Source organism: Orycteropus afer, unplaced genomic scaffold, assembly GCF_000298275.1.
Source record: "Orycteropus afer afer isolate SDZICR_OR568_19922 unplaced genomic scaffold, OryAfe1.0 scaffold00272, whole genome shotgun sequence".
Taxonomy (NCBI): domain Eukaryota; kingdom Metazoa; phylum Chordata; class Mammalia; order Tubulidentata; family Orycteropodidae; genus Orycteropus; species Orycteropus afer.
Window position 1 is genome coordinate 1,242,373 of NW_006921859.1, and position 24,066 is coordinate 1,266,438.

The window sequence follows — 24,066 nt, forward strand, 5'->3', positions numbered from 1 at the left end:
AGAGAGAGAGAGAGAGAGAGCTCAGGTGGCATAGAGGATAAGGTATTTGGCTGCTAACCAGAAGGTCAGTGGTTCAAAACCACCAGCCATTCTGCAGAAGGAAGATGGGACAATCTACTTCCATAAAGATTTACAGTCTTGGAAACCCAATGGGGGTTGCTATGAGTCAGAATTGACTCAGTGGCACTGAGTTTGGTTTTTTGGAGTTTATATGCATGTGTGTGTGTGTATCTATATATATACACATATATATACATGTATATATGTATATGTATATGTATACATAGATATAGATATACATATATATGGAGATGGATATATATGTATATATGCATGTATATCCACCACTTGCCTGACAACCTGTCATACTGTGGTAGCTTGCATGTTTCTGTGAGGCTGGAATGCCAGGAATGAAAAATTGAAGAAGAATGGCATCATATTCATCATCACAAAGAGTGTTTCAAGATCTATCCTGAAGTACAATGCTGTCAATGATAGGATTAATATCCATATGCCTATAAGGAAGACCAGTTAATACTAATATTATTCATATTTTGCACAAATCACTAAAGCCAAGGATGGGGAAACTGAAGATTTTTACCAATTTCTACAGTCTGAAAGTGACCAAACATACAATCTAGATATGGATTACTACTGGTGATTGGGAGCTCTGATGGCACAGTGCCTAAGCATTTGACTGCTAACCAGAAGGCTGGGTGTTCAAACCCACCAGCTGCTCCTCAGAAGGAAGATTGGGCAATCTACTTCCGTAGAGACACTGCCTTGGAAACCCAAGGAGGGGTTGCTATGAGTCAGAAACAACTCAATGGCAGTGAGGTTTTTTTTTGTTGTTGTTGTTATTATTATTATTTTTTTTTTTTTTTGGACTGGTGATTGGAGTGTGAAAGTTGGAAACAAAGAAGAATCACCAGTAGTTGGAAAATATGGCCTTGGTGGTAGAAATGACACTGGAGATTGCACACTAGAATTTTGCAAGATCAACAACTTATCCATTGCAAATACCATTTTTCAACAACATAAATGGAAGCTATACAAATGGACCTCACCAGATAGAATGCACAAGAATCAGATGGACTACATCTGTGGAAAGAGGCAATGGAAAAGCTCAATATATCATCAGCCAAAACAAGGCCAGGAGTTAAATGTGGAACAGACCATCAATCGCTCATATGCAAGTCCAAGTTGAAGCTGAAGAATTAAGACAAGTTCACAAGAGCCAAAATATGACTTTGATTACATCCCACCTGAATTTAGACATTATCTGAAGAACAGATTTGATGCATTGAAAACCAATGACTGGAAACCAGAGGAATTGTGGGATAATATCAAGAACATCATCTATGAAGAAAACAAAAGGTCATTAAAAAGATAGGAAAGGGAGAAAAGACCAAAATGGATGTCAGGAGAGATTCTAAAACTTGCTCTTGAATGGAGAGTAGCTAAAGCAAATGGAAGAAATGAAAAGACAAAAGAACAGAAGATTTCAAAAAGCAGCTCGAGAAGAAAAAGTCAATTATTATTATAATGAAATGTGAAAACACCTGGAGTTGGAAAACCAAAAGGGAAGAACACTTTCAGCATTTCTGAAACTGACAGAACTGAATAAAAAGTTCAAGTCTTGAGTTGCAATATTGAAAAATTCTATGGACAAAATTTTGAGTGATGCAGGAAGCATCAATAGAAGATGGGAGGAATACACAGTCACTATACAAAAAAGAATCAGTCAGTGTTCAACTAAATCAGGATGTGGTATATGATCAAGAACTAATAATAATGAAAGAAAAAGTTGAAGCAGCACTGAAGGAATTGGTGAAATAACAAAGCTCCAGGAACTGAGGAATAACCATCAAGATGTTTCAATAAATGGATGCTGCTCTGGAGGCACTCCCTTGGCTATGCTAAGAGATTTGGAAGACAGCTACCTGGGCAACTGACTGGAAGAGATCCATATTTTTACACAATCCAAAGAAAGGTGATCCAACAGAATGTGGAAATTACTGAACAATGTCATTAACATCACACGCAAGTAAAATTTTGCCAAAGATAATTTAAAAATGGTTCCAGCAGTATATTGACAGGGAACTGCCAGAAACCCAAGCTGGATTCAGAAGAGGACATAGAATGGAGGATATCATTGCTGATGTCAGATGGATCTTGGCTGAAAGCAAAGAATACCAGAAAGATATTTACCATTGTTTTATTGACTACACAAAAGCATTCTACTACGTGGATCATAACAAATTATGGATAACATTGAGAAGAATGGGAATTCCAGAACACTTAATTGTATTCCAGAGGAACGTGTACATAGACCAGGGCTGTCATTCAAACAGAACAAAGGGATACTGCATGGTTTAAAATCAGGAATGGTGTGTGTCAGGGTTGTATCTTTTCACCATATATATTCAATCTGTATGCTGAGAAAATAATCTAAGAAGTGGGATTATATGAAGAACATGGCATCAGGATTGGGGAAGGACTCATTAACAACCTGCAATATGCAGACAGCACTATCTTGCTTGGGAGCTCTGGTAGCAGAGTGCCTAAGGCACTTGACTGCTAACCAGAAGGCTGGCAGTTCAAATCCACCACCCACTCCTCGGAAGGAAGATGGGGCAATCTACTTCTGTAGTGATACTGCCTCGGAAACCCCAAGGAGGGGTCGCTATGGGTCGGGTCCAATTCGACAGCACATAACAACAACAACAACCATCTTGCTTGCTGAAAGTGAGGATGAGTTGAAGCACTTACTGATGAAGATTAAAGACTACAGTCTGCAGTATGGATTACACCTCAACATAAAGAAAATGAAAATCATCACAACTGGAACAATAAACAGCATCTCAATAAATTGAGAAGATTGAAGTTGTTGAAGATTTCAAAATACTTGGATCCAAAATCAACACCCATGGAAGTAGCAGTACAGAAATCAGACATTGTATTGCACTGGGCAAATCTGCTTCAAGAGACCGCTTCAAAGTGTTGAAGAGCAAAGGTGTCATTTTGAAGATCAAGGTGCACCTAACCCAAGCCATGGTATTTTCAACCACCACATATGCATGTGAAAGCTGGAAAATGGATGAGGAAGACTGAAGAAGAGTTGATGCTTTTGAGTTGTGGTGTTGGTGAAAAATACTGAAAGTATCATGGACTGCCAGAAGAATGAATAAATCTGTCCTGCAAGAAGTGCAGCTGGAATGCTCCTTGGAAGTGAGACTGGGCAGACTTCGTTTGACCTACTTTAATCATACTGTCAGAAGGGACCAGTCCCTGGAGAAATGTATCATGCTTGGTAAAGTTGAGGGTCAGGGGAAAAGGGGAAGGCCCTCAACAACATAAATTGATGCGGTAACTGCAACAATGGGCTCAATATAGCAAGGATTGTTAGGATGATACACGACTAGGCAATATTTTGTTCTGTTGTACATAGGGTCGCTACCAGTCAGAGGTGATGCACCAGCCTAACAATAATAATATGTGTTGTGTATGTATATATGTGTGTATCTATATACACATATGTATGTGCGTATATATATAATTAAGTGTTTATATAGTTATATATAAGGAGCTCTGGTGATGTACTGGGTAAGGCATTTGGATGCTAACCAGAAGGTTGGTGGTTCAAACCCACCAATTGCTCATTGGGAGGAAGATGAAGAAATCTACATCTGTCAATATGGACAGCCTTGGAAACCCAATTGGAGTGGTTATGAGTTGGAATCAACTTGATGGCAGTGGGTTTGTTTTGATATATATACCAGAGAGAAGAGAGAGAGAGAGAACTCTGGAGGCATTGTGGTTAAAGCCTTGGGCTGCTAACGGCAATATTCAGCTGTTTAAACCCATCAGTCAATCTGCAGGAGAAAGATGAGGCAATCTGTTTCCCTACAAGTTTACAGCTTTGGAAACTCTTTGGGGTCCACATGATTCGGAATGGACTCAGTGGCAGTGAGTTTTGCTTTTTTGCTTCATATGTTTCACTGGTGTTCTTTCTCTAGAGAACCTAGCCTAGGACATTTGGTATAAGGGTGGCTGTACAGAAACAAAATCATAAAGATGAGTTTTCTAAATTGGTTGTCAAGTTTGATTGGTCTTATAGGTGCTGATAATTCTGCCTCCATTACTAAACAGGGCACTGCTAATCCCTGGTGTGAGATGGGAATATTAAAAAAAAAAAAAAAAAAACACCTTCAACAGATCAAGTATTGATGAGAAGTAAGGAGTGATGGTAGTGTAGTGCCTAAGACATATGACTGCTAACCAGAAGGTTGTTTGTTCAAACCCAAGAGCCACTCTGCAGAACGAAGACTGGGCAATCTACTTCCATAAAGATTTACCACTTCAGAAAACCAAAGGGGGTCTCTATGAGTCAGAAACGACTTGATGGCAGTGAGTTATTTTATTTTAAGGCTCTTAGTAATCACATATTTTAGACTTTTTCTGTGATTTTGTCAAAACAAGAAGTTAAGGAAACTGGTTAGTTCATCCTACTATGCTAGACAAAGTGGTGAAAGAAAGAGATGAGCTCAAGACATTGGAGTCACAGATCAAGCACTACATAAAAGATCTCAGTATTTCCAGTTATGCCCTGAAAAAAAAAAAAAAAAAAAAAGCCTTATTTCTTGTAGTAACAGAGGTCATGTTGCTGGAAACCAAACCCACAGTCTAATCATAAGAGTGCCTGAATTACAGTGCCAATTGAATCTCCAACCTCCAATGGTGTCTGAAGTTAAAATGAGGGCATTGATTGGGAAGAAATAGGATCTGAAAAATTGAGATTGGAACATATGGGGAGATATAATCAGGAAGCTGGGGGCATTGGGGCCCTAAATTCCATTGAATCACTCCTGCCAGCAGAACAAGCCCTCTTATCCTTGTCTGATCAGACTAACTCAGATGTGCCTAATGAGTCATTGCCTGAGAGATCACCTGGAGCAGCACCTGAAGCATTGTCTGGGACGTTGCCTAAGGCATATGCCTTACAAGACATTGCTGAATGTTCCCAGTAACCACCCAATTTTGCTTCTAGACCTTTAACTAGACTTTAGTTCCAGTGAACCCCAAATGGTGAAATACAAAGTGTGACCCAGGAAGAAGTATGCTACACTCCAAAAGAACTACTTGCTTTTTTTCTAATATTACAAACAGAAATCTGAAAAGTGTATGTGGGAATGGCTATTAAGGATGCAGGATACTTCTGCAAGGAACATAGTGTTGAATCAGTTGGTATTTATTAATTTAGGCCCAATAAGCACAGATTCTTCATTCAATCTTTCACCTTGAGAGCTTAGGAAAGGATCTGGTTGGTTTACAGAAGCATGGATTATGAAGTGGCTTATGCTAAGTCTAGTTGAATTACCAGACCTGTCTTTGTATACTGTAGAAGAAGGTATCCAAAAGCTTAAGGAAATTGGAATGTTGTTGTTGTTAGGTGTCTTCAAGTCAGCTCTGACTCATAATGACCCTATGTACATAAGAATGAAACACTGCCCAGCCCTGTGCTAGCCTCATGATTCTTGCTATACCTGAGTGCATCATTGCAGCCACTGTGCCAAACCATCTTGTTGAGGGTCTTCCCTTCTTCCCTGACCCTCCACTTTACCAAGTATGATAGCCTTCTCCAGCAAATGGTCCCTTCTGACAACATGACCAAAGTAGGTGAGACAAAGTCTGGCCATTCTCAGATGTAAGGAGCATTCCAGCTGCACTTCTTCCAGGACAGACTTGTTTGTTCTTTTAGCAGTCCATGGTACTTTCAGTATTCTTCACCAACACAACTCAAAAGCATCAACTCTTTCTCGGTCTTCCTTGTTCAATGTCCTGCTTTCACATGCACATGAGGTGATTGAAAATACTAGCTTGGGTTGTTGTTGTTGTTGTTGTTATTTGCGGCGCACCTTAGTTTTCAAGGAGACATCTTTGCTCTTCATCAGTTGAAAGCGGTCTTTTGCAGCAGATTTGCCCAGTGCAATATGTCTTCTGATTTCTGGACTGCTGCTTCCATTGCTGTTGATTGTGGAACCAAGTAATATGAAATCTTTAACAATTTCAATCTTTTCTCCATTTATTGTGATGCTTCTTATTATTCCAGTTGTGAGGATTTTCATTTTCTTTAGGTTGAAATATAATCCATACTGCAGACTATAGTCTTCAATCTTCATCAGTAAATGCTTCAAGTCATCCTCACTTTCAGCAAACAAAGTTGTGTCATCTGCATATCATAGGTTATTAATGAGTCTTCCTCCAATCCTGATGCTACATTCCTCTTCATATAGTCCAGCTTCTCAGATTGTTTGCTCAGCATACAGGCTGAATAAGTATGGTGAAAGGATACAACTCTGACATACTCCCTTCCTGATTTTAAACCATGTAGCATCCCCTTGTTTTGTTTGAACAACAGTCTATATACAGTTTCCTGAAGAGCACAATCAAGTGTTCTGGAATTCCCATTCTTCTCAAAGTTATCCATAAGTTGTTAAGATCCACACAATCAAATGTTTTTGCATAGTCAATAAAACATAAGTAAACATCTTTCTTGTATTATTTCTTTCAGCTAAGATCCATCTGACATCAGCACTGGTATCCCTTGTTCCACATCCTCTCTGAATCCAGTTTGCAGTTCTGGAAGTTCTTTGTCAATATACTGCTGCAACTGTTTTTTAATATCTGCAGCAAGATTTTATTTGCATGTGATGTTAATGATATTGTTCAATAATTTCCATTCTATGGGATCACCTTTCTTTGGAATGGGTACAAGTATGGATCTTTTCCAGTCTGTTGGCCAGGTAGCTGTCTTCCAAATTTCTTGGCATAGACAAGTGTCTCCAGCACAGTATCTGTTGAAACATCTCAATGGATATTCTGTCAATTTCTGGAGCCTTGTTCTTTGCCAAGTCCTTCAGTGCAGCTTTGACTTCTTCCTTCAATACCATTAGTTCTTGATCATATGCTACCTCCTGAAATGGGTGAATATCAACCAATTATTTTTGGTACAGTGACTCTGAGTATTCCTTCCATCTTCTTTTGATGTTTCCTGCATCATTCAATATTTTGCCCATAGAATCTTTCAATATTGCAACTTGAGGCTTGAATTTTTTCTTCAGGTCTTTCAGTTGAGAAATGCCAAGCATGTTCTTCCCCTTGGTTTTCTAACTCTAGGTTGTTGCACATTTAATTATGATAACTGACTTTGTCTTTTTGAGTTCCTCTTTGAAATCTGTTCAGCTCTTTTATCTTGTCATTTCTTCCCTTTGCTTCAGCTACTCTCCATTCAAGGACAAGTTTCAGAGTCTCTTCTGACATCCATTTTGGTCTTTTCTTCCTTTCTTGTCTCTTTAAAGACCTTTTGCTTTCTTCATGGATGATGTTCTTGATGTCTTCCCACAAATCCTCTGGCTTACAGTCATTGGTGTTCAATGCATCATATCTATTCTTTACATGGTCTCTAAAATCAGGAGGCATATAATCAAGGTCATAGTTTGGCTCTTGTGGGCTAGTTTTAATTGTCTTCAGCTTGACCTTGCATATGAGCATATGCTGATCTTTGCTGATCTTCTCCACAGCCAGGTCCTGACCTTGTTTTGGCTGAAGATATTGAGCTTCTCCATCACCTTGATCTGATTCTGGTGTACTCCATCTGGTGAAGCCCACATGTATAGCCATCATTTATGTTGTTGAGAAAAGGTATTTGCAATGAATAAGTCATTGCTGTTGCAAAATTCTATCATGTGATTTTCAGCATTATTTCTATCACCAACTACTGGTGATTCTTCTTTGTTTCCAACTTTTTGCATTCCAATCACCAGTGATAATCAACACATCTCAATTGCATGTTTGTTCAATTTCAGACTGGAGAAGTTGGTAAATATCTTCAATTTCCTTTTCTTTGGCTTTGGTGGCTGGTGCATAAATTTGAATAATAATAATAATATTAACTGGTCTTCCTGGTAGGCATATGGCTATTACCTTATCACTGATAACATAGTACTTCAGGATGTATCTTGAAACATTCTTTGTGATGATGAATGTGACACCATTCCTCTTCAATATGTTATTCCTGGCATAGTAGAGCATATGGTTGTCTGATTCAAAATGGCCAAAACCAGTCCATTTCAGCTCACTAGTGCCTATGTTATTGATCTTTATGCATTCCATTTCATTTTTGACAAGTTTCAATTTTCCTAGATTCATACTTCATGCAACCCATGTTCTGATTATTAATGAATGTTTGCTATTTTTTTTTCCCCCATTTTGAGTCAAGCCACGTCAGCAAATGGAGGTACCAAAAGCTTTACTCCATCCACATCTTTAAGGTTGGCTCTACTCTGAGGAGGAAGCTCTTCCCCAGTCATGTTTTTAGTGCCTTCCAACCTGAGGAACTCATCTTCTGACACTATATTGGACAATGTTTTACTTCTATTCATAAGGTTTTCACTGGCCCATTCTTTGAGAAGTGGCTGGCTCCTTCCTTCTTCCAAGTCTGTTTTAGTCTGGAAGCTCTGCTGAAACCTGTTCACCATGGGTGATGAGTGACCCTGATAGTATTTGAAATACTGGTGGCCTAGCCTCCAGCCTCACAGCAACACACAAGCCACCATGACAAACTGACGGACAAGTGATGGATTGGAATTCTAGAGTGGATTTTTCAGATTAGATCCATAGATTCACATATGAAGTGCCCAGAAGATACAACCTTCACCACAATATGAGGGACAAATTTTTGCAAGGAGACCCAGCATCCCTGAAGACTACTATGATTGCTATTTTATGTCAATCAGATCCAGCAGTAAGAACTGCCCTAATTGAATTAAGACACCTAATCAATGGGACTGATTGGACCCCATTGAGGTAGGGGCCAAAGGGCAGCACTTAATTTAAAAAGACATGATGGGTGTGATTACCATAATGGACAGCCAAGTCAGAGCAGTTATCAAAATAGTTTGACTTGCATTGACTTATGGCATTGGATACTTAGGCCTGATGTCCCTAGGAGTGAAATAGATAGGAAATCTACTAAACCTTTACTTGAAATATACAGGTGGAAGAATTTTAGGTCAAGTGAATGGCAGTCTAACTTGAATTGCCAGAACAGAGATTCATCCTTCTTCAATCAATTCCCAGACTTGAGCCAGTTTACAGACTCACAAACCCTTGAATAAAGGGAGATGAGGTCCCCTTGAGGAAGGAACCCATTACATTGCCAAAAATTTATATTGTTAATCTTTCTCTATATGTTCTTAATCATCTACAAGAATGATTATTAATTAAGGAAAATGAAATAATCAGGATTTTCGGGGATTACTGAACACTGGCTCTGAACAGACAATTCCAGGAAACCCAAAACATCACTGTTGCCCACTGGTCAGAGTAGAAGATATGGAGGTCAAATTATTGATGGGGTCTTAGCTCAGGTCTGTCTCACAGAGGGTCCAGTGGATCACTGAACTCATCCTGTAGTGATTTACACAGTTCCAGCAAGCATAATTGGAATAGACATGCACAGAAATTTGCAGAACTCCAACAATGGATTCTCGACATGTGAAGCAAGGGCTATTATGGTAGGAGAAACCAAGTGCAAGCCATTAGAAGTGACCTACCTGGGAATATAATAAACCAAAAGCAATTCCAGAGATCAGTGCCACCATTAAAGACTTGAAGGATGCAGGGATGGTGATTCCCATTACATCCCCATTTAACTAGCCTATCTGTCCTATATAAAATATAGACAGATCTTGGAGAATGAGAGTAGATTATCGTGAACTTAACCAGGTGGTGGCTCCAACTTCAGTTGCTGTTCCACATGTAGTTTCATTGCTTGAGAAATAGATACATCTCCTAAGGTACCTGGTATGCAGCTATTGATCTGACTCGTGCAGTTTTCTCAATTCCAGCTTTGAAGGATCACCAGAAGCAGTTTGCCTTCAGCTAACAAGGCCAGAAATACACCCCATAATCCTATCTCAACTTTCCAGAATTATGTCATAATTTAGTCCACAGGGAACTTTATCACCTTTCCCTTCCACAAGATGTCACACTGGTCCATTACATTGATGACATTATGCAAATTAGACCTAGTAAGGAAGAAGTATCAATGACTCTAGACTTATTGGTAACACATCTACATGCTAGAGTGTGGGAAATGAGTCTGACAGAAATTCAGGCAACTTTGACCTCGCTGAAATTTATAGGGGTCCAGTGGTATGGGGCATATAGACATATTCCTTCTAAGGTGAAGGATAACTTATTGCATCTTGCCCCACCCATGACTAAAAAGGAAACACAATGCCTGGTGGACCTCTTTGGATTTGAGGGACAATATATTCCTCCTTTGAGTGTTCTACTCTGGCTTATTTATCAAGTGATTCGAAAAGCTGTTATGCTTGAGTGGGGCCCAGAACAAGACAAGGTTCTACAACTGGCTCAGGCTGCTATGCAAGCTGCTCTGGTACTTGGCCCACAAGATCCAGCTGATCCAATGGTGCTTGAAGTGTCCGTGGCAGATGGAGATGCTGTTTTGAATCTTTGGCAGGCCCCCATTGGTGAATCACAGCTCAGACCCTTAGGATTTTGGAGCAAAGCCCTGCCATCCTCTGCAGATAATTACTCTCCTTTTGAGAGGCAGATTTTGGCTTATTACTGGACCTAGTAGAAACTGAATGCCTAACCATGGGCCACCAAGTCACCATGTGACCTGAGCTGCCCATCATGAACTAGGTGTTGCCTGGCCCACAGTCATAAAGTTGCACATGCACAGCAGCACTCCATCATTAAATGGAAATGGTATATAAAAGATTGGGCTTGACCAGGACCTGAAGGGACAAGTAAGTTGCATGAGGAAATGGCCCAAATGCCTATGGCTTCCACTCTAGTCACATTATCTTCCCTCTCCCACTTTGCACTTATGGCCTCATGGGAAGGTGCACCTTATGATCAATTGACTGAAGGAGAGAAAAATGTGCCTGATTTACAGATAAATCTGCATGATATGCAGGCACCACTCAGAAATGGACAAGAACAGAACTGCAGCCACTTTCTGGAAACTCCCTAAAGGAAAGTGGTGAAGAAAAATCCTTCCAATGGGCAGAACTTTGAACAGTGCATCTAGCTGTTCATTTTTCTTCATATGAGAGATTGTACAATGATTTATGGGCTATAGCCAGTGGTTTGGCTGGATGCTCAGGGACTTGGAAAGTTGATAACAAGGAGGTATGAGGAAAAGATATGGATAGAGCACTCTGAATGGACCAAAGAAGTGAAGATATTGGTGTCTCGTGATGAGATCTGTTATAATATGATCATCTCCATGATGAGAGCTTCTCTGAGAAATCAACTGAAAGGGAGTTTCATTGGGGGTATGGCCTGGTTCCAATGTATATGAACATCCTGGCAAATCTCTCTGGCCTGTTGTTCAATATGGATTCTGCATCTGGCTCACCTGCAACTGACCTCCAGTTCTTGGGTTTAAACCAGTGGCCTGCCATATTGCCTGCCAACCTTGGGATTGTTGCCTAGCATCCTGTGAACAAACACACTGCCATTTTACCTGCCGATCTTGGGTTCATCAGCCCCTGAAGCTACATGAATCAGGAGAAGCCTCCAGCCTGATGTCTGACCCATAACTTGGGACTTGCCTGCCTATACAACTGCATGAGCCATTTCCTTGAGATATATACAAGCTTCACTGGTTTTGCTTCTCTCAAGAACCTAGCCTAAGACACTTACCCAAGTTACAAAGATAATTTGAGGTAGGCTTAGAATCCAGGTTATATAGGTCAAGAGTCCATGTTCCTGACCACTATGCTCTATGTGACTCTCTTTATAAGGTCTTTCTCTTCAGGTAAGTGTACTGGGGTATGATGGGTCAGTTAGTATTTTTTTTTTAACTCATTTTTAATCTTTATTTTTTTGTTACAAGGATAACATGTCTTCTAATGGCAAATTCAAGCGTTACAAAATCATCAGTATGAAGTCAAACTTATTTCCCCTTCATATCCTTTCCATGAGTGTCTCTGTCTCTACACATTTCTACCAGTCCACGACTGGCAAAAAATAGGAAGGGGTCAGGATTGCTAGATTATCATGATGATTACTATCTGGGGGAATTAACAAAGAGAAGACTGTAAAAATTGAATTTCATAACAACTTTTTGGCACTTAGGGTAGACTTCCTGCATATCTCCTGTATAGACAGATGAGGTGAAGACTTCATCAAATATGTGACTTCTGGGGATTTATTTAAAAATGTTTTCTAAATATGGTTTTCAGAGCTGTTGAATCTCATTACCACCTGTTAGACTAATGCCAAGAATACCAAGCAAGAATGTGTGTATCAAACCTTCTTCAGATGTATTTTGGTCTTGTTTTATGGATTGCGTGGTGTTTCTGAACAGTTTCTTAGCTATAACTATAGCACTAATAGCTGAGACATCTCTAACCAAAGCTCATTCAATCCATGACAATTTATCAAACACACACAAGTTTTTTTGTTGTTCTTTTGTCAAAATGGGATCACACTATATCACTCTACAATCAGCTTTTCTGGTTAGCTCAATATGACATGTCATAAATGTCTTCTCAAGGCAGTACAAAAAAACCCTACCACTTCTTTCTAATAATGGGGTGATAATTCACTCTGGGCTGTACTACAATTTTTTTGTCAGCTTTTTGTTGATGGATATATGGATATTTAAATTGTATACTTTTTTGTTGTTGTTGTGACAAGAATGCTATTACAAATGTTCTTACATATATCCTTTCACCTTGCACTAATATTTTCATATAAAAGGGAAATGCTGTGTCAAAGATATGCAATTGGTCCATTTTAATGATATAGCCAGATGGTGTGAGAAACAAAGATGTTGTTTTAATATGAGGGTGGAGGCGTAATGGCTTGGAAGTGGTCATGAGGAGTGAGGAGAATGCTGACCTGAGAGTTTGCACTTTGGCAGAATGAGCAGCCTCGCCTTGAGAAGACTACAGAGACAGAATGTCCTCTGGTGAGAGCTCATTCTCAGTTAAGGTGGGAGGTGGAAGGAGTGTTCTGGGAAGAGTCGGAGCATGTGGGGACGTCTGTTTGCCACAGGATGAAAAGAAAAGGGAGGCTTAGGAGCTGTGAGATTGGATCAAGGTGAGGAAGCAGAGAGCCATATAGGGAGGAGAGGGCAGGAGAAGATAGAGACTAACGTGGTAGAGGATCTTTCATGTAGGAGATGACTGGCGATGGATAACAAGAGTGTGAGACTGAGGAATTGGCTGTCTTCAAGATATAAATGGATCTCAGAAGAGAGTCCCTGAGTGGTACTCAAGGGTTAATGACACTTTCAAAATGCAGTCTTACTGCAAGATTTGTCTTAGTTCTGATTCTCCAGAAAAAGAGCCTGAGGGATTTGGATGCATGTGATTTATTGAGTGATGGCTCCTCAGCAAAATTTATGAGGGAAGGAGAGACACAGAATAGAGAAGAGGAAAGAACCAAGCATGGTAGCTGTTGTTTTTGTAGGTGCTGTTGAGTTGGCTACAATTCATGGTGTCCCCAAAAGTGTCAGAGCAGAACTTCCCCATAGGGTTTTCTTGGCTGTAATCTTTATGTAAGCAGATTGGCCAGGTCTTTCTCTTCTGGAGCCACTGGATGGGCTGAACCTCCAAACTTTTGGTTAGCAGACAAGTGCTTAACCTTTGCACAACCAGTGCTTCTTAGCAAGGTGGTAGCCTTGGGTAGAGTCTGGTTTTGCTTGACCCAAGTTGTTGCTCTGCAGAGTGTCTTTCAGTAAGAAAAACAGGCCAAGTGTTTATATCCTTGTATCAGGCAGTCATTGGCTGCATCTAGGGGAGGATGTGTAATTTCCTAGGCTTCTCCAGGCTAGGGTATTCCCATCAACCAAGGGAAAATCTCTAGAGAAATTTACAGTCATAAGCCATTAGCCAGAGTCCTTGCAGCAGCTTAAGGATAGATGCATGAACAGGTAAAGGAAACTTGGAAAGACCTAAACAGAGTCTATCACAAGATTCAAAAGAAATTTGGAGTAGACAATTAGGATACCTCCAGAGACATTCAAGTAGAACATAGAGTGAGCAAGTCACACTGGAGCCTTGCCCTATAGGGGAACTGCAAGAGTGCCAGTGGGTGGGAGGACTTGGTCTTCTGCAGGTGAATAGCTTGCCAGGGAAAAATTGTTTGGTGGAAACAGCTGTTCTGAGAACCAAAACTGAAAGCTGATGCTGATGTGGAGCATCAGGAATTAGCTGTTGTTTCACAGGACTATGGAAAGGGGTCCACAGACTCTGTAGAACTTGAAACATTGCAGGTGAGCTACAGACAAGACCATGATTTTTTATTCCCTTTTTTCCCCCTCTTCTCACATTTTTCCTCACTAAGGCAGTTCCACAGCTGGTGATGTCCTGAAATCAAATCAATGGCTTGTCTTCAGGCTCTGCCACTTTCTGGGATCACTTTGAATGATCCCCGGTGAGTCACCTCACCTCTCTAAGTCTTGGTGTTCTCATCTGACACACAAATATAATAGCAATCATGTCATTGGGTGGTTGTGAGATTAAGAAAGAGAATGAATATGAAGCACTAAGTATATAGTGGATGCTCAATAAATGACTGCTGCTTTTATGTTTTGTTGTTGTTGTTTTTTAAATTAGTACTGTTGTCATAGGTCAGGAGTGTTTATGTTGGCTCCTTCTTTAACTATAGGCCTAAAAACAAACACTCCATAAATGAGTCTCTCACACTCTATTCCCCTGGGAATCTTTCCAAACTCTGTGTCCTGATCCTGCTTGTCTATCTTGCCTGTTTCTCATTTATGACTGATCACAAGAGATTTGCATTTTTATGATACCCTCAGCATAGGAAGGAGACAGGACCAGATGGGACCAGAGTTGAGTAGGTGGCTCTGCTCTGGAGCTGGCTTCCCAGAGAGGTTGCCATCCATCCTTCTTACAATGTTCAAAGGACCATAGAGAGCTTGGGTTGGACTCCCACAGGCTCCTGTACTGCTGCTTACAATGCATTCAGCTACAAGTAACAGAAAAATTGGTTAAAAGGGGTTTAAATAAATAGGACTTTGTTTTTCTCACATCGCAAGGAGTCTAGAGGGAGGCGGTTTCTGAAAGTGGCTTGGTAGCTGATTGATATCAGAGGCAGCATCTCTGAGATTCTCTTGGACTTTTCTTCTGCATTTTGCTTCAGTAACAAGTTGACTGCCACAGCTCTGGGCATGACACCCATGATCAACCCAAGAAGAAGGAGGAATGAAGAAGGAGAGACTGCTCCAACACTGCATTTCCCCTTCTACCCAAGAAATAAAGGCCTTCCCAGAACTACTCAGAAGGCTTCTATTCAGGTCCAATTGATGAAAAAGGTCCAAAAGCCACCCATAATTGCCAGGAAAGCAAGCACTACTACTGCCATGTTTAGATTAGATATTGAGCATGGCTCATCTCCATGACTGAGCACATTACCAATTTGAACATTACTATTCTGAATCAGAGTTCAGTGAGCAAGGAAGTAAGAGGGAATGGATATTGAGTAGCAAAAATCAGAGTATGCCCCCTTTATAACCAAGGAAGTCCATTGGGAGTGTGGATCACACCAAGGGAGCTATGGATAATGAAAGGGGCTGAAGCAAGGAGCTCTCTCCCTCCCTGAGCCTTTTTTGTGCACACAGCTACTGCACCTTGCACTCCCACTGCAGCTCCTGCATCTCTTTGTGGAAGGGCTGCCATAAAGTGAAGGAACTCACTTTGTGCATGCAAAGAGCAAGAAGGATACCAATACTTCAGCTCCCTTTCCCCTAAGCTCTAAGGTGTGACTTATGTCTCCAGATCTCCCTTGTAAAATTGAGCCAGCATCTGCATGTCACTTTATCACACCCTTGCTCAGCTCTTCCTTTACTTGTCTCAGTTCCACACTCCCTACTGGAGTTTTCTAGATACATTTCATAATAGGTCATTCTCCCATGCATCCTCAGGTTGGCTTCTGGGTAGGGGACAAGTTCATCCTCAAATCTCTTGACACTGTGGTGTGATTCAAATACTCAATCTGTTCAGAGCAGTAGATGAGGCAATGGAGACAGTGTCTTTGAAAGGCCTGAGCAATGTATCAGGGCCCAGCCAAGCTGGCTGGAATTTAACACAAGGCTCTCAGCTCAGTGACAATTGTGGAGTAGAAGGAAATGGAGGAAGAAACTTGAGTAGAGAGATATGGACAATATTACAAGAACACGATATCCAGTGTGCTGGGCATAACCATGATTCACATGGGGCCTCCATCACTACAGAAAAGAAAAACAAAAACAAAAACAAAAAAAAACTAATTCCAGGCCACATCTCCTGAAGACTAAATTTCCAATGACCTTGAGGTCTAGGTCATGATTAGTGCAGGGCTAGGTAATGGGAGCTAGGTAAAGGGCTAGGTTTGGGAGCTCTGGTAGTGTAGTGCCTAAGGCACTTGACTGTTAACCAGAAGGCTGGCAGTTCAAACCCACCAGCCACTCCTTGGAGGGAAGATGAGGCAATCTACTTCTGTAGTGATACTGCCTTGGAAACCCAAGGAGGGGTTGCTATGAGTCGGGTCCGACTCCACAGCACATAACAACAACAATAGGTAATGTTAACACTGTAGTTATCAGACCCCAGATCTCTAGCCGAGCAGTGTGTGGAAGGAGAGTTGTGACGTTCCACATCTCAGCTCACCTGACTTAATGGACAATCACAGGCAGAAGGATCTCAACTGTCCTTGAGATGAGTGGTTCTCAAACCATGATTCTCAGAGCACTTCTTCAGCCAGGATCATTGTGCTTTCATCTGTTTTACATATTGAGCTTCCACATAAGATTACACTTGAACAAAAAGTTCTGCTAGTTAAGAATAATGATGAAAAATCATTGACGCAGTTCAACTCCTCATCTGAATGTCCAAATGAGGCCAGTATTGCTAGTACTCTTCAATTCCACCTGCATCTGTGTTCCCTGCATTTGATAATCTGATCAGTGAAAATCAAGATAAAAACAAAACTTCAAGCCATGGCTCAAAGCCTAAATTCTGGCTTGAAGACTGTTAAGCTGAAGTGAAATCTTCGGTAATTGAGGCTAGATAACTAAGCAGTAAAGAGTGTGGGCTCTGAAATCAAATAAACTTGGATTCAAATATTGAATCCACCACTTACTAGTTGTATTATCAAGGGAAAGTGAATCAACCTATCTGAACCCCTATTTCCCAATCTATGAAATGGGGATCTAAAAAAGCCAAGCATAGTGCATTTCTAACAAGTATTTGTTTGATGAAGTCTGTGATGGTCAAATGAGATGATGTCTTATATATAGTAAATCCAGCTGATATCCAGAATATTTCACAACTGGTACAGCTCTGGTGTCAAATATTCAGCATGTCACACCAATTAGTCAGAGCAGATGCACTGACCAACAAGAGGGAATGCTGACCTGAAACAGCCAACATAGTCGTACCCTTTGGTTATTTCTATAACCTTTATAGTAGTTTTATAGAAGATGGCCAGATGGCATGAACCTCCAAATAATTTTGCTTAGCCCCTAGATATGGAAACTCCAAAATTCTCTAGTCAATTTCACTGACATAATCAATAAAGACAGACAACTACTTTGCTAAATGAAGGTCATTCTCTGCTTTCCTCTCCCTCATATGCTTTCAGTGAGCCTGACTTGCTGAACTCTCAACTACTAACTGAAAGATTGGCACACTCTTGGCTGAACCAGGGAAGTAAGAGGAAGAGTGACCATAGGAACCTCCCCCCAAACTCCTTCAACTTCTGTACTAGGCAAGCAGACACCTAGATTCACATCTCACTAAGAACAATATGTTGCATTCATGTGCTCTTGGTCAAGATTCAAGTTCACGGAGACTAAGTCTGAAGAGGTGGGCTTTATCCATGGGTTTTCTTTGGGCTGTACTAGGGCACTGTGCAGGAGGGTGCACCAGAAGGAAGGAATTCTCCAAACGGAAACTGAGAACCTGTTAGAAAGAAGAGATGACTCGGGCCATAAAAAAGGGACAAATGTCAACTAAATGAGGAGACATATGATTCATGATTTAATGTTCATCTTCTCAGTTATGACAAAATCTCACTTTGTCAACTCACTAGAAACCTTTTTGCATATACTGTACCCTCCATTCATTCCAGTGGTGGTCACTAGAAGAAGGTGGACAGGTGTTTGCCATCATCACTCCTGGAGATATCCAGATCCTGCCAGTTCTAAGTATAGTTTTCATTTAAATCTCCTTTTCAATTTTGTGACTTCCTTCTAAGTTTTTAAATAAATGTTCTTTCTAAATGTTTAAGTTATCCAGCAAACCATAACTGAAACAACTGTAAATAATACATTCCCATCATGAATACAAAACATGACATGATTAATGGATATTCAGTTTACATGTAATGTTACAGAGATTGCACAAAGAAAGTAACCCCAAACTCACCATGCACTCCTTTTCCTCCATGCGTCAATGCATTTACCACTGCTCTGGTGGTGTAGTGCCTAAGGCATTTGACTGCTAACCAGAAGACAGTCAGTTCAAACTCCTCAGAAAGAAGGTTGGGCGAGCTACTTCTGTAGTGATACCACCTCAGAAACTCAAGGAGGGGTCGCTATGAGTCAGGACTGACTTGACGGCAGTGAGTTTGTTTGTTTTTTTTTATCCCTAACTAGAATGCCCAGTATCTTTGCAGTAACCAACTCTTGGGATGGGCACCAAGCTTGTGATGACCACTCTTCTCTAAGAACTCCCCTGCATTCAGTGACTGGGTATGAACTACCTGAGCTGGGTCTTCAGGTCTGGGTAAATAAACTAGAAGTGAACTTCTGTTTCAGGCTGGGCCAAAAAGGTTCTTCTCCCAAGAATCTAGAATTTTGGACTGAGAGATCTAGATACTGGGAGTTGGTGGAGATGAGTATATTAATACAAGCTCCCTGGAGAGGAGGCCTGTGGACTCCTGCTGCTGAAGTCTCCCAAACTGCCAGGCTTAGCCATTCTTGATATTTATTTGTTCCTTTCTTCCTTAGTCAGTGCCATTGAGTTGATTGTGACTTATAGCAACCCTATGAGACTCTTTCTTCCTTAGATTCCTTGATATAGTCACAATTCTTCCAATAACGCTTATTTAAACTACCCAATTTCTGCTACTTGGAACCAAAATAGCCTTATTCAACACAATCCTGTTTACTCAAGACTGCTATGTCCTTTTTCTGAGAACTATTCTGACCCATTGTCCCCTGGAAGGTAAAATTTGCCCATTTCCTTTTCTGTAGGAGGCCCTGGGTGGTGCAATTGGTTAAGCACTCAACTACTAACTGAGAGATTAGCAGCTCAAACTCACCCAGAAGTGCTTTGGAAGAAAGATCCTATGATCTGCTTCCAAAAGGTAACATCTATCAAAACCCTATGGAGTTCACTTCCACTCTGCACACAGGGGGTCACTGGGAGTAGGAATCGGCTCAATGAAAACTGGTTGTTGGTCTTTTTTTTAACCTTTTTTTACTCTTTTTTCTGTGCTCCCATAACATTTAATACTCACCTCTACTGTAGCATTTTGTACAATGTTTTATAATTGTTGTGTATTTGGACAATGGTTTCCTCAAGGAAAGAAGTAACCTTGTTTATATTGATGTCCCCAATGCTAATCTTAGTGCTGACAATGTCATAAGTGTTTATTAACTCCTTCTTGATTAACTGATTATATGAATGAATGAATGAATGAACAATTAGAGCTAAACTGGACACAAGCTCTGTGAAGAGGTAAACCATATTCCCTTCTGCTGCTCTGCAGAAGAATGTCAGCAACAAGTCAACTCTGCTCTACGATCTCCACCACAATGAACTCCACAAGCTGTCAGATCCCCTCTGTCCTATTGGAGAGTCTGTTTGCTGCATGTTGCTCAAAATGAAAGGCCATCAGATAGGGGGCTGGAGATTCCCTTGGTTGTACAGAGATTTCTTGTTTCCAGAGAACCTGAACTGGCACACCTCCTGACCATCCCATTGAACCGTGGCTGTCTGGAGCAGGTCCCCGAGGAGCAAGGAGGGCTCTGTCTCTACTTGGGGGAAGAGGATTAACTATGAGTTTCAGAAAGCCTGGCTGCACTGTTCTCCTCATTCACAGTCCTGACAGGCTACAGACCTGGTTGTGGATCCCAGTTGAAATTTAAAGACAATTGAAGCATAGGTGACTATGAAATTCCTGGCAAAGTGAGAATTTCCAGAACAACCAATACAGTGAATGTAAGCCACACAAAGCAAGTGCAAGTATAGAAAAGCAGGGCAAGAGTGGACAGGTGAATTTGATGCTGATCAAAGTTCAAGTGCTCAAAACACAAGCTATCTGAAAAGTTGGGCCATAGAGCCAATGCTTGGATTTCATTTGAACTGCAGCACCTATAAGAAAAATGGAAAGTAGTCCCAGGGGTCTATAGTGTGTGCCACTTTGGGACTGAATTAGAAAGGTGGAAAATGCCTGGAAGGAAAAGTCTTCTGAACCAAAGACTCAGATGAGGGATAGCTGATAATACTGAATGATAGTAGGAATAATAATAATAAAAGCTAACACACTAGATAGAGTGCTATGTACTCCAGATGTGCTATCTCATTCAATTCTAGCAATATACTTAAGAGATCTGTTATCCATAGTTTACTGAAATAAAAATGGGCCAAGACATTATGTAACTTATCTAAGCTCACACAACTGGTCAGTCAGTGGGGGACCCAAGATGCTGACCAGGCAGCCTGACATCACAGCCCTCATGCTGAGCCTCCAGGCCATAGATGCTCTCTGCTTCTGAGCTACCCTCACTCTTCCCAGCCACCCTGGGTGCATTCCTGCCTCAAGCCTTTGCATACACTGTTGTCTCTACCTGGAACAGTGTAATAACTAATAGTAATACTGTAATAGGGTAAAAGTTTCTACTGAGCCTCTAATGCAACAGATATCAGATACCAACATAGGCTTTGAAAAAGACCAGTCCATAGAACCTGCAAAAATGAGTAAGTAGCCAAACAGAGGGCAAATAAATCTTAAATATTTTACCCTTATCAGGATAATAATAGAATCAGGAGAAAATGGGATTGAGGAAAATAATTTTTGGAGAAAGAAATGTGAGGCATAGTGACTTATCCAAGGTTATCCCTAAAACAGAATTTGTCATTAAGTGGCCTAGGGTAGGCTAATGTTGACCTTCAATTTTTCTGTTGTGTCAGAGGCTAACCTGCTATCACCAAAACCATTTCTTTTCCTTTCTGACACAGGGCTAAACCGTATCTTCCAGCCTCCTTTCCAGTTAGTTGCCACCATGTGGCTGAATTCTGGCCAAGGAAGGAGCACAGATCTGATATTGGCCTCTTCCAAGCCTGGCTTGTTAAGCTTTCTCATGTGGAGATGTTCATTTAAGTAGTTGTTCAATAGGTTATCAGATATGTGAATGTGGACTCAGAGAGAAGGTCTGGGTTGGATATACACATTTGAAGTCATCAGCCTAGAGATAATATTTAATGTCACAAGACCAGATCAGTCCACCTCGTTAAGCAGGAAAGGAACAAAGGTTAAGACTGATCTAAGCAGTACTTCAACATTGAAAGGTGAGAGAGACAAGGAAGAACCAGCAAAGAAGGTTGAGAAAAGGTGCCCAATAAGGCAAAAGGAGAATGTGAAACAAAAAGAAGAAAGTGGGTCAGGAAAGAGGGGAGTGATCAACTGCTGCTTACAAATTGAGAAGGTTGAGTCCACATGAAGTCACTGGTGACCTTGACGAGACCTGCTTTGTTGGAACAGTGAGAGTGAAAACCAATCAAAGAAAATGGGAAGAGAAGAAATGTATACAGCAAGTAAAGAAGATGCTTTTAAAAAGTTTTACTGTAAAAGGGAGCTAGAAATGACACAGTAGGTAGAATGAGAGATGTAAAATCAAGAGTGTTTTATTTTGTTTTGTTTTTATCAATTCTTGGATGCTTATGGGAATAATCTCTTAGAAAAGGAAAACTGAATTTTTTTTTTTTTTTTTTTTGGTTTTTGGTTTTTGGTTTTTTACTTATGGTAACACCAGGAGCTCTGGTGGTGTAGTGATTAAAGCACGAAAAGGTCAGCAGTTTGAACCTACCAGCCACTCCATGGGAGAAAGATGAGGCAGTCAGCTTCTGTAAAGATTTATAGACTTGGAAATCCTAAGAGATTTTTCTACTCTGTCTAAAGGGTGGCTATGAGTTGGAATTGATTTAGTGGCAGTGGGTGTCAGAGTAGAACTGTGCTCCAAATGGTTCTCAATTGCTGATTTTTCAGAAGTAGATCACCAGGCCCTTCTGTAACACCTCTGGATAGATTCAACCCACCACCCTTTCAGTTAGCAGCCAAGAACAGAGGTGATATCATCAGGATTGATGAAATCCTTGTGAGACAAGAAGGGATGAGATCCAGTGCTCAAGTGGGGGTTGGCCTGAGACAGGAGATGAACAGTTCATCTGTAAGAAGGGTAGTACATGTGGGCAGAAGTGTAAATACCTGGTTGTTAGCTGGATAACTATGACAGTTATTTTCGGCATATTTCTATTTTCTCAGGGAAGTGGGAGCAAGGTTATGGCTAAAAGTGAGGAGGAGGAGGAGGAGGAGGAATAAGCTGTGAAATAGTTATGTAGGAGAAGGAGAGAGAACATGGACCACAGACTCATTGAATAGTTATCAAATTGCACTAAAGGCCTGTTTGAGGTTGATGGACATACACTAAAAGAGAGAGCAAGCCACATGCTCTTGTGTTTGCCTTAGCCACATTCAGCTGTAAGGATGCAGGCATAAAGCTGGACAGGGAGTTGGATTTAACCAGAGCTGAGTCAAGGCAGACATTTGTGACAGTGGAGGACACCTTGTGTGAAGAGATTGATCACAGATGCCACATTGGCTTTGTGATGTTCTGAAAGGGCTCTTGTACTTTGTGCTCTTGGATTTTTATGAACTTTCATGGCTGTGATTGTTGTCATTGTTAGCTGCCATCAAATCAACCCCCACAATGGCAATGCCATGAACAAGGGAATGAAACGTTGCCCAGACCTGTGCCATCCTCACGGTCCATTGCGTATTGGACTTTTGTGGTCCATAGCATTTTCATTGGCTGTATAGTGGCGGCTGAGAAGGCAGCTAAGGAGGTGGTGATGGCAGTGATGGGGAAACCAAAAATGGCAGATTTTTTAAAAAGAATTTCTCTTCTACAACAAAAACAATTTTAGTTGATTTCATGGCAGCTCTGTGTGTAAACTCTCTAACTGACATCCCTCAGTATTCCTGCCCAGATGGGAGTACCCGTGCAAAGAAATCATTGTGACAGAAAAGACAAAGCGTAGGGGTAATGGTAGTTAAAGTTTGCTGAGGTCATCTCTACCAGATGGTATTCTATGCACTTTACATGGATTGTCTTATTAAACTTTATGACAACCTTGTGAGGCAATTACTATTTTATATTATCATTTTGCTGGTGAAAATACTGAGACACAGATTAAGAAACTTGTCCAATGCCACACAGCTAATAAATGACAGAGTCAGAAATAGCATCTCAATGCCTGAGAGTTACCTCACTCTGAAACATACTATTTCCCAAGCCCCTAGATACCACAGAATCCCAGCTTTGTTGTAGATATTGGTGCTTCATGCAAAGTTACAGATTTCCTAAATTTAGATACCAGATGGGGAAACATATTCCAATATATAACCTAATTTATAAAGGGCCCTAACTTAGCTCAAGTTCTGGAGGCATGCTTGTTTAACAGAGGTATTCTAGACCCAATTATGAGAGTTGGAAAAGGAAAGAATGACGGTAATTCACAGCCAGCCGTGTTAACTGCCGACAAATGGGAGTGGGAGAAAGTTTGCCTCCTTTCATAAACTTCCTTATAATTAACAATATTGTGACTCAACATCACATCCACACACGCCCACAAATGCTTGCATTTTGGTATTAAAATGGAAGATGTCGTATTCACCATGTTTCTTTAGGAGTTGTTATTGTTGTTAAAGGCCATTGTGTCAGTTCCAATT